An 11,881-nucleotide genomic window follows, 5' to 3' on the forward strand; every position below is an offset into this window, starting at 1 on the left:
TGTGTAATATTATGGAAGATAAAACAATTTGTGAGGGGGAGTGTAAAAACTATTTTGTTTTAGTGCATCAGAGAATAAATTTCATGAAGAAGAGATGGTTCTGACAGAGTTACTTTAAGAGTTATAAAAAAGATATCATCTTGGATAAGCTTACTAATAAAAATCCATTCCACCTACTTCTGCTATGAAGATTAGAAGACTTGCTTTTTACTTTGAACTCTTCCATAAAGCTTGCACAAAACACATAGGCCAAAATTTTCAGAAGTGTATGTCTAAGGTTAGAATCCAAAATGCATCTTTAGGCATCTCCTGCTTTTTGAAGGACCAGGCACCTGCAGCTATCACTGAATTCAATAAAAGAGATGTAACAAGGCTCAATTAATTAGTATGTGATAAAATGTCACATTTTATCACATGTCTATCTCAGAGCTCAGGATAGAAGATAATAAGCAAAGGCAAATTATTATTAGTTTAGTTTCCTCATTGGTAACATTGAAAACACACATAGAAACCACACACGAGTCAGAAGAATCCACCAATTTAAACAAGTTCATTTAAATATGACACTAAATTCTTGTTGAGAGATCCAACAACAGTATACAGGCACATCACTGTCCAAACGTATGAATACATACAAGCAGCCATACTGTGGATGTTTTTCAATGATGACATATAACATTTTTACCTGCCTAGGAGGCTGGGAGATCAAGAATTAGTGTAAAGAGACTTACTGTCTCCTCTCCAGCTTTTCTGAGACTCACTTTCTAAAATTATATCGACAACCTACTGGGATATTGTAAAGATTTTTTCTTTCTATTAGTACCACAGTCCTATATAAATTGCATTCTGTACACATCTAGTTGGTTGTTCAGAGTACCGTGCTTTCTTATTCTTTTTTGAGATTAGGTGTGATTTTATTAAGACACTACAAATTTAAAAACATAACGATTTGCTCTAGTGCATCAGGCTAACTGTGCATTTTGTATTCTTTCTTGGTGACTAATACAGAAACTCAACACTCAAAGAATGTAGACTTGCTACTGTATAGAGCTGTGCATATTTCTCAAATGAACTGCACATTCTCTGAAAAACACATTTCAGGATTAACCAAAATATTGGCAAATTTGTGCTGACTTTGGCAAATATTTTGGGCTAAATAGAAAAAAAAGGCAATTTCATGTTCATATTGGATATATATTGAAATGACAGTGTGACCGCCGGGCCTCAAACACCCAGTCACAGGCAGCCTTGGTTCAAGTAATTGGTTGTGTACATCTTGCAGACTCCAGTAAATTGCCGAGTAGATGTTTACTCCTCAAGTGGTCTTCCCTGATCTCTCCTGCCATGACTTTGAAAGTTTCTCAGTGGTGGGGTGACTACCCCGGGTCCTCCTGCAGCACGAGGTCTGCCCGACGGTCACTTGTGGGGCTCCGCCACCCCTACACCCCGACCTTATGCCACCTTGATGGATCACTGGGTCTTCCTGGCCATGCTCCCACTCTTGTACAGCTGTGGGGCCTTTCAAGTCCCTTCCTGTCCTGGGTACCGGCTCTTGAGGCCAGTTTGCTTACTCCACCCTGGGTTGTTTGTGGTTGGAGATTCCGGTCGTGAAGCCTGTTCTTTCTCTAGAATGAACTACCTCGCTATGGTCTGAACCCAAATGTGATGCCCCTATGGGCCCTGTACTGATTACCTTATCCATATCGGCCTCTCCTGTCTCTCGACCCCTTCACACAGGGAAACACAAAAGGAAAACACAAAACAACACTTTACAGTATCGCTGGGAATCTGGGTAGCCCTTTTGTTGGTCCCTTACCTCAGGGTACTGGGCACCTCATTCCTTAAGACCTATCTAGGGGATGACCCCTACCCGGGGCAGTGTACCCATGGCCTCCTACTCGGGTCGTCCTTCCCCCATTATCTGATTCTTCCCAGGTGCTGTCCCACTTCTCTCCCTTCTGGGGCGTCCCGATCTGGGTGCCTCATAGTCCCTCTGTGTATGCCTGGTTACTCTCTGTAATCAGGGTAAGTACCCTGCTTCTCTGCAGCCCTTCACGTTGCATCTGCCAGGAATCTCCTGAAGGGGAAGATTCCTCCTCCTCCCAACTGGCCCCAGTGCTCCCACCTGTTACGGTGTGGGTCTTCACGTCACTCTCTCTGTTTCCTCTGTTGTTAGTGCCTTTGCTGACTGCAGGGGCTGCTCCTGGCTTGTCTCTAGCACTGTTGAGCCATTCCCTACTGCCGCTACCAGGGTCAGCGTCTGAAGCCCCCTCTGGCTCTTCTTGCGGTGCTCCTTCCTCCCTGAGGGACTCCTGGGAGGTGTCCTGTAGCCGTGCCCTCCTCAGGTCCACTCTCCCCACTCTGTTTCCACTGGCAGTCATTTTTATTCCCACTGGCTGGTGATTGCTGATGATGTCATTGGTTGGCCTCAGCTAGATAAAGACGTGGCTAATGAGCTGCACGGGCTTCTCTCCCCGTTCCAGCTGCGCCGCAGCTCCTGCTGTGGGTAAGTGGGTTTTTCTTGCTTTAACTTTTATGTTTACTTCCTCTCCTTCCTGTTTATTCTGTTCCCAGTGACTTTCCCTTTTAGTTCGGGGCCCTTCCCCCCATTCTCTCCCGGCACAGACAGTTCACGTGAACATTTGTTTATTTATTTTTTTAGAAGTTAAAAAGAATAAAAAACCAGAACAATACATTTCATTTTGCATTTAACTTAACATTTTGTTTGACCTTAAAATTGTTTGTTTGCTTGTTTGTTTTTCATTTTGTCATGACTTAAAGCAAACTTTAATGCAGAGCATTACTTCCATTACAGCATGAGGCTTTAGCTACTAGTGAACAGTGCTAGCTTGCCCTTTGACTTTCTATCCTAGATCAGTATGTTATGTGATAAATTAACAGACTTGCCCTACCCCTCCACTTTCATCTAGCTGCTAGAGAAACAGCAGATTTGATGAAAGCCCTGTCAACAGAGTGCAAAAAAAGGTTTCCTGACCTGTTTATCTATATATGCCTAAAAAGGGAATAGTTCTCTGCATCAGAAAATTACTGTATTTACTCAAATATAAGATGAGCTCCCCCCATAGGCAAAGAGAGAGAGGAAATTATTTGGGGGGGTTGACTGCATGCACGCACGCCCCCCCAGCAAGTAAGTCTGTGGGGGAAGGGGCAGAGGGAAGGGAAAAGATGATGGGGGGACAAACCGAGGCCCCCACAGTGAGGGAGGGAGTGGGGCACAGGCAGGAGCAGGGGCTGGGGGACTCTAGCAGGGCCAAGTGATGGGACAATCGGAGCCCAGGCATCCAGGGGCACAGGGGGCTTCCACCGCTGTGCGCACTCCAGCAGAGCCCCCCCCATCTGTGTGTGGGGTGGAGGCAGCTGCTGCTGCATGCTGGGCTTTGCTCCCTGCTGAAGCTGCCCCAGGAGCTGTGTGATGCCATGTGTGTCCTACTGCCGGGCAGGCAGGGGGCATGGTGCAGCCCAGCGGTGGCAGGCGTATGATGTTGCTCTTGGGACAGCTGATGCAGGGAGCAAAGGCCAGCTCACAGCCACAGCTGCCTCTGCCCCATGCACAGATTGGAGGCGGGGCACATGCCCCCCAGGCCTGTGCCAGGGTGTGCGGAGCAGCAGGAGCGCCCCCCCCACCTCTCGCCATGCCCCTGGATAAGCCACACAGGCTCTGATTGTCCCACCACCTGGCTGGGCTCCACTCACACCAGGCCCTGCTTCTGCCTGTGTCCCACTCCCTTCCTCGCCTCAGGGGCCTCGATCTGTGCCTTCCCCTTCACAGAATATATTGATATTTGCCTGTGGTGCTGGGAAGTCAGTCATCCCCACGCTGGGCTGCGATCCTGGCTGTATGTGCACCCCTCCTCACCCCTGCTGCAGCTGCCCAGAGCCTGTGGCCACACTGCTTTGCAGCCCTACCTCCTGCCCAGCATTTGGGATGGCTGAGCCCTCGTAGCCCTGGCCTTCTGCTGCCTATGTCTCTCTCACCCCCCATCCCCCATCAGCATAGGGGAAAACAAGGTCCTCATCTTACAATTGCATACAAGAAAACCTCATTAAACACATTGTCTACCTTTTAACTGCTGCCAAAAGCAGCATGTGCTCAGTAATGGAGATCAACTATGAAGCTGATTAAAATACAGCCAACATTGAGCATGACTATAAAACCCACAGCCCATATTGGGAAAACATGCTGATGGGAACCTTTTGTGTGTGTGTATGTGTGTGGCCCTTAAAAAAAACAGGTAGATCTTCCCTCCACAGAAAACTGGGCCTGGAGGTACTGCAATACAAGGCTGGCATTGGGAAGGCCAGAGCCAGTTCTGACTTGGTGACAAAGATGCTACAGTTCATCGCAGGAAAAAGGTCAAAATGCTGATGGGAACCTTTTTTTTAAAAAAAAAACCCCACAAAACCCAAAACCACACATTGCCCATATGAGGCTTTTTTTTTTAAACAAATTTTATTGAAAACACACTTACCACCCTACACTAACAAAGCTACACATATTGAGCATCCTTGTTTTATCACAGAAAAAGCTAAATATATTAAACCCTCAAACAATCTACATCAACTTCCCACAAACAACAAACCCTTATAGAATTCTTTTTCTTCATACAAAACCCATGAAAAACTGTTACCTCGGTAACCACTTGAAACGCTCCACCTCTCCCATCAGTCCTCTCTGTTGGTTTAGTGAAACAAGTATGTACAGTCCTTTTTCTCCCACTTCTTTTCCATTTCTTCCTCCCTGATCTCTTCCTTGTCCCATTTGATGTAGTATTTAGTTCATGCAGCCCCAGCTTTTGGCACTGTTTCAGTGAAAGCCAGCCAATCCATTTGTGAATTTTAACACATACTAAAAGTCCTTAATAATGTTTCCTTGGGTTTGTTTGGTATGAATACATATAGTACAATCTCCCATGCTAAAGACAGCTTTATTTTGGTGACACTCAGAAAGCAGCAGACCCTTTCCCACACCCCATTTGCATATGTACACTCCCAAAATATGTCTCACTGTTTCTTCTTCCCTGCACCTCTCCCTTGGGTCATCTTGATGAGCCCATCAAGCTCCACCTGTGTTGCAATTCTATCACTGGCAAGATATTTCTTACAACCATGCAGGCTAGGTCAGCATGCTCCCCTTTTAGTTGTTTACCTACTACCACTCTCCACACCTTTTCTTTTCCTTCTGTGACGTTTCCCAGCAGCACCACCCTGTCTCTCTCCCTTACTGATTTAATCAATTTCTTATGATCCTTCTGGACCTCCATCCCTACCTTCCCTATTTAAACCTCTCCATGAATCCTTCCAACTTGATGTAATGAATTGGTGGTTGCCATGCCCATGGACTCTTCAGAGAGGTCTGATATATTCCCCATTTCCTCAAAATTGCAGCTGCATGAAATCAGGTGATATGCGCTACTTTCCTCTCTCCCTTTGTTACTGCCTTGCATATTGCGCTGACAAATTCGCATAGATGAACAATCCCAAGTCCGGCAGCCACCATCCTACCATCTATCTTGCTTTGTAGAGTTCAGCTGTAGTCAACCTTTCTCTTTTAGCATTTCAGAGGAACACACATATTTCCCTCTATACTTTTCCTGTTTACCACCTGTGATGGAAGGAGCCTTAGGTGGGGTTCTGTTGGGTGACGTACTATGCATCTGGCATGGGGCTCCTGGCCTCAACTCGCCTGCCACGACTTGGTATTATCGAATGAAAGGGAGGGGTTCAGTGGAGATCCTCTTTCTGGGGGGACCCTGGGGACAGTAATACTCACTGTCTTGGTGCAATGTTCCGCAGGGTTCTGCCTTCCCTATACCTCATCCACTTGCCAACTGAATGGGTGCCACCTGCGTGGTTCGGCCGTGCACAGTCGACCCCTTTCGCCAGGGGGACCAGCGTCAGCGTCGGTCCTGGTGGGCTAGCCTGGCTGTCCCGACAGCTAGTGTTTCCGCCTCAGATGCTGATGAGCTAGGCTTCCGTAGGCTAGTAACCTCCTTGCCACCTCTGGGCGGGAAGCCTCTAATTGCTTTTCACCAAAAATAGACCACTGGAGAGGAGAGGGGGGTGGGACTGCCTCCTCCCTCCCAGCCTTCTACAGGGGCTCAGCTTCCCTTTGCTCTGGATGCTGGCATTGAGCCAGCTGCACTGCTCCTGCCCACCACAAGAGCCTCAGCACGCCTGGCGTGCTTGCCTCCTTCTTTCCCCCGGGTCCCAGTGGGGCTTTTAAATCTTTCTGTGGTGGCTGTTCTGGCTGCCACAATTGGCTCTGCTTTTCCCTGCCCAGGGAACAGCTGATTAAACAGCTGGTGTAATACTGGCTTGTGTAGCTGCGGCCATGGCCTTGGCTGTGGCTCCTACTCCAGCTCTGGCTGTGCCTCCAGAGGTGCATTTCCCTGGTGGGTGGGGCTGCTTGTGCAGTTTGGGGCCCGCGGGGACTGCCCCCTCCCCTTTGGGAGCCTGTGGGGGCATCTCACTGCCACTCCACCATGTCAGTGGGACTACAGTTCCCGTATATAGAGTGGCAGTAGCACAACCTTAAACACTGTCACTTCCCCAGCAAAGGACAGCTTTCTTCTGGACCATAACCAAAGTATTTGCCATACCCTTGCTGTCACCTTTTCCCATGCCATATTACCTTTCCCTTTGGCATCCAGTGGAATTCCTAACACTCTGATTTCTCTCTCTCATTTGAAAGCCCAACTTCTCCAAGTCTCTCCAGGTCCCCATTATCATTATGGTGCTTTTCAATCTATGTAGTTTAGTCACCATCACTTGTCCATACTCTGCTGTGTGCTTAAGCACCCTTTCCATCAAAAGTCTGTCTCTAACTACTACATTTATGTTGTCCATCTGTGATATGAATTTTACCTCACCTTTTTTCCACTTACGACTTTGTCTTTTCTTATTTGTGCTATTGGTTCCATGCCACACACAAATAGTAGTGGTGATTGGGGGCACCCTTGTTTCACCCCTGTATGGATTTTAAAGGCCCTGCTTAGGTGCCCATTAATTTGGACTTACTATTTCTCTGTACAATAACCTTATCCAACATATAAATTTCTCTGGGAATCCCACTTTTCCTAGCAAATATATAATTATGACCCACCGTGTCATGCTTTTTCTAAATCTAGATATGCTAAAACGTTCTCCCCGGTGACATATTTCTTAGTGACTCTTCTTTTATTATATTTATTAACAGTCTGGATAAGCTGTCTAAAGCTCTGTTTCCTCCTTCCCATGTTCTGTCACCCACTTCAATTATGCAATTATAATCTCCCACTATTATGCGTGGTCTCCCTCTGACCACATAAACCACTAGCTTTCTCAGCAGCGCATTCCTTTCCTCCCTCTTCAGTGGTGCATATATATTGAAATTTTCTTATTCTGTTCCTCCAGCTGATAGTATCATTTGTTGCAATCTGCCACTGATGACTTCCTCTACCTGTTCTGCTCTCAGCCCTGGGTTCTTGACTAATATTGCTACCCCTACCACTTTGTTCTCATTTGTCCCTGACCACCAGGATGGTCCCCATCTCCACCTTTTCTCAAAGTGTTTATAATCCCTCTCCCCTGGAATACCACATTCTTGTAGGCAGACTATGTCTACCCTTACTTTGTTCAACATTGTTTCAATCTGTTCCTCCCTTTCCTTGTTAAGTTACACCTGATGTTAAGTAAAACTATTTTCAAAGCCATTTATGCTTGTTTTAAAATGTGTTCAACTGTCCCTTTAAGGTTTGTCTGTGCTACTGCCCAGGGTGGTTGATTCCTCCCCCTCTCTCACTCACATTTCTGTAGTCTTTGCAAGCTGCCTGATCACTTTTGCATTTAGCAAGGCTTGCGTATTCCCACCTCTCCATTGCTTCCTGCTTTTTTGCTTCTACTCCAGGCTAGATCCCAGAGGTGTTAGTGGCAGGAAACTGCTTTCTGGCTCTTCCTCCAACTCACTCCCCTCATTATCAGGTTTCTTCTTCCTGGCCTTCAGCCCCTGCATTTTCTTTCTTTTCCCAGCCTGTCTCTCTGGTTGTCTCTCTTGCCCCATCTCCACTTCCGCTGTCTGTAGGATGTCTTCGTTCTTCCCCATCCCCACGTCCATGTCTGAGCTGTTTGCTGTTCCCACCTTCCCTTCCCTTCGATCTCCTGTCTCCTCCTACACTGCCTCAATCACAGACATTTTGCCTTCCTCCTTCTTTGTTTCATCCTCTTGCTTCTTTCTTCCACCACTTCTACCTCAATGTTCAACCCCTCCTCTCCTCCACTCTCCTTCTCTGGGTTTTGCTGTTCCTTAGGTTGTCGGACTGTACTTGCAAAGGCTTTGGGGCACCCACAATACAAGTGTCCCTCTCCCTTACAAACAGTGTATTCTGGGGAATCCTGGCGCTCTTGTTCTATGCCCCATCCCTTCACAACTATAGCACACCATGAGGGGACAGTGTGCAGACAGGCACCCTACCTTTCTGTATTTGCTGCACCATTTTGTTGATCATTATACATTATAAAACCCTGATGTACACTGGTGTGAATCAGTGATAGGAGGTGCAGCACCCCACCTGGGTTCTACGTGTATGCTTGTAACACTACTTGTGCCTTCCAACACCCTGTCCAGATACCATATTTGTCCCTTACTTTCTCTACTGACATGACCCTTTGGATGTACTTTTCTATCCATCTTTCTATGTCTTCTGCCTCTAGTAAATCTGTGTACATTCAAACTATAATCACTCTTTCTCTTGCCTTTCCCCCCTGCTATGAACTTTATCCCTCTTAATTCCTCCCTCCCACATTTCTCTGCATATTTCTTCCAAAAGTTCTCATACTCTTCTCCATCCCAGTAAGCCACTTCCTAAGTATATCAGTGTGAGAAAGCAATCAGGCTGGTGAGATGCTCTGCCTGCATCTCCAAAAACTCAAACATTACCTTTTCCAGGAAATCATATATGTTCATTGTCAATCCTGTCTGCTTCCCGTCACTGGTTAAAGTTGCTTTTATCTGCTTCTCTCTAAGCTTCTCCTGGTGCCTCTTCCATGTTTTCTTGATGTGGCATTCCCAGTGGGCCAGCCTACCATTGTGCCCCTGCTTCTTGCCCAATGTACCTTCTCCTACTAATCCTGCTCTATCTCCTGGTCTCCTCTGCTCTTCTTTCTCGTGTCATCACTTTTGTCATTGCTGCCTACTCTGTTGCTCCTGCTGTCACCTTCTTTCTTCCTCTCTTCTCCACCTTTGTTCACTCTCCATCTGTCTCCGGATCTTCATTTCCACTCTTCAGCTCTTCTTCCACCTCATGCTTACTTGCCACCACCGCCATTGTTTTGAGCTTCAGGTCTCCCTCCTCCACTCCTGATACCCTGACAATCTGTCAATACCTTTCTCTGCCTTTAAGGCATTGATCAAGCTTTCAATTTTGATGGGAACCTGCCATAAGGACAGATCAGTCCATCTGAACAAAAAAATACAGTAGTGCCCATAGGACTTAGTCCTGCTCAGCACCCAGTCTTTCAAATCATGATGAGCCACTACATTGAAAAAATGTTGACTCCCTCTTTGCTGTCACAGCTGAGCTGTGTCTTTCTTTCCCCCTTTCAATTATTCCTATCCTTAAATATCTGGCAAACATCAGCAAACAGAGCCCCAAACAGTTCACTCAGCGTCCTTCTGTTGGCCCCTCTCTCAGCCGGTCACATACAACTAGTGTGGCTCCACTCTCTCTAAGGTGAAGCTGGACCTGGTTGCCCTGCACCTTATCTTCATATAAATTTTTAGAGGATCCCAGGACTCATGACAAAAGAAAGAACAAGAACACCTGGGTCCATTCATGAGAGGGGGCTAATTTGCATGTGAATCCTTTGTGGGTGGCATATCTGGAGTACACACACATACTGGACACTGCTGTCTTACAGGGTCACTATGATTTGAAACACTGTTGTCTCTGCTGGGACCAAGCCCAACAAACTACATGATAAATCATGGGCCTTTTTGCTTTCCATCAGTTAAAAAAAAAAGATAAAATGCATCTATTCATCTGCCAGTGTTTTCAAATTTGCTCCTCATTTCCATATGCTCAGGGAGACCAGGGTCTGACAGTATGGGGTGAGGAAGGGGCTGCAGGGGAAAGAAGTTGGGGAGGCAGATGGCAAGGAAGTCACCTAAGTCCCTCAGATTTATTTTCTCTGCTGTACCAGTGGGAGGGGGACAAATTCATGGCAAACCTCTAATAATTAGATTCTATACCTGGAAAATTCTAACACATCTATAAGTTTTCCATATATAGTGTCTAATTATTGGGTGGAATATAAGATTATTATCATCTTATAATCAGGGTGGTCTTATATTTGAGTAAAGTATATGTACTATTTATTAAGCTTTTTAAAAAAACATTGAAAACTAGAATGTTTTCTAAACCCCTTTTCTCTCCCATGTGAAAAGCACTTTCTTTGTGCTTTAATTTATTTCTCTAAGATGATTTTTTTAAAATGCCCTTTGATAATAGAGGAACTGCTTGTTTCTGCAAATCTAAAATAGAGTGAAGCTTGTCAGATTCTATACTGTTTATCTTCCAATGTAATATTCCCACATGCATAACATTAGTGTTGCTGCAAAGTAAGAGTTGTAAGGTAAGGCAGTCAATAATTAAGAGATTTCAGAAGTTAAGAGTGCTTCAGTAGAACGAAATTCACCACACTAGATATTTTATATATTTTATCGTTTTGTATATTGCATTGTATAATAATTTGTTAATGTTTAAATTTAACAAGTACATTAGGCACTGAAAAACCTATGTAGAGCTAATATTAGTGAGCATCAGAATAAGCAAAACTTGTGGTACTGATTTGGACCACAAATACAGCAGACAGGAATGTTTACATTTTTTTTACACAGCTCCATCATTTAATCATTGAAACTAAAGTCAACCTCTTTTCATTCCTTCTTGAATAGAAAAAGCAGATCAGATCAATCTTGCTAGACTGGAAACTATTGCATCTAGAGAGGTCTTATCTAGCAGAGATTTGAAATATTGTCTCTAATGAATAGGCATCAAATCAAGGGCATTATGTAGGAAGAGCAGCATTATACCCTCATCCTTTCATATCATTACTAGTTTATCTATCCTTACAAGAGAAGCCTTTAAGAAGCACACATTTCATTAGTTATCACATTTCAAAAGTTATCTAACATCTCTATAGTTGATTCAGTAAATTATGCCTGCTTCAGTCTGCTGGCTAGTATGAAATGAGTGACACCACCATGGCCATTCCCTCCCTATCACGTGTAGCTTGCTCATGTCATTACATACCCTTATTGCTACTACTTGAGTGTATGAGCTGAAAATGGCAGGGGTGAATTGGAAACTGCACCATTGCAGAGTATAGCATGGGATTTACTCAGATCTTCAGCCAAAATGGTGGGGGGAGAGGAAATGGGGGAAACTTGTCTTGGATTTGAGTAAATCCTATGCTATACTCTGCAATGGTGCAGTGTGGCATCAGCAGCTGCAGCTCTGACTCCAACTCCCCCTGCCACCTGACCCCCATTGACGATGGTTCCCCAGCTTTGCTCCCTACCAACATGCACTTACTCCCCCTGCCACTTACTGGGCTGGAACTGGAGGCAGCATGTACTCTCCTCCCTGCCCAGGCTGGTGTGGAGTTGGAGCCAGAGCCAAAGCCATGAAAGGAAGGTAAGCAGCAGCAGGAAAGATATGGTGTGCAGAGCAGGCAAGAGGAGAAGCAATTAGTATGGGAAAAGCAGCAGGGGGGCAAGTGGCAGAGGGCAAGGTATGAAGGCAGGCGTGGACACGCAGCCAATGGAAGGAGCAAGTGGTGGGAGGGACAGTTGGCAAAAGGCAGGGGTCAGGCCACTTAACAT

This window comes from Gavialis gangeticus, unplaced genomic scaffold (assembly GCF_001723915.1).
Source record: "Gavialis gangeticus isolate Ggan-Ray unplaced genomic scaffold, GavGan_comp1, whole genome shotgun sequence".
Lineage (NCBI taxonomy): Eukaryota > Metazoa > Chordata > Crocodylia > Gavialidae > Gavialis > Gavialis gangeticus.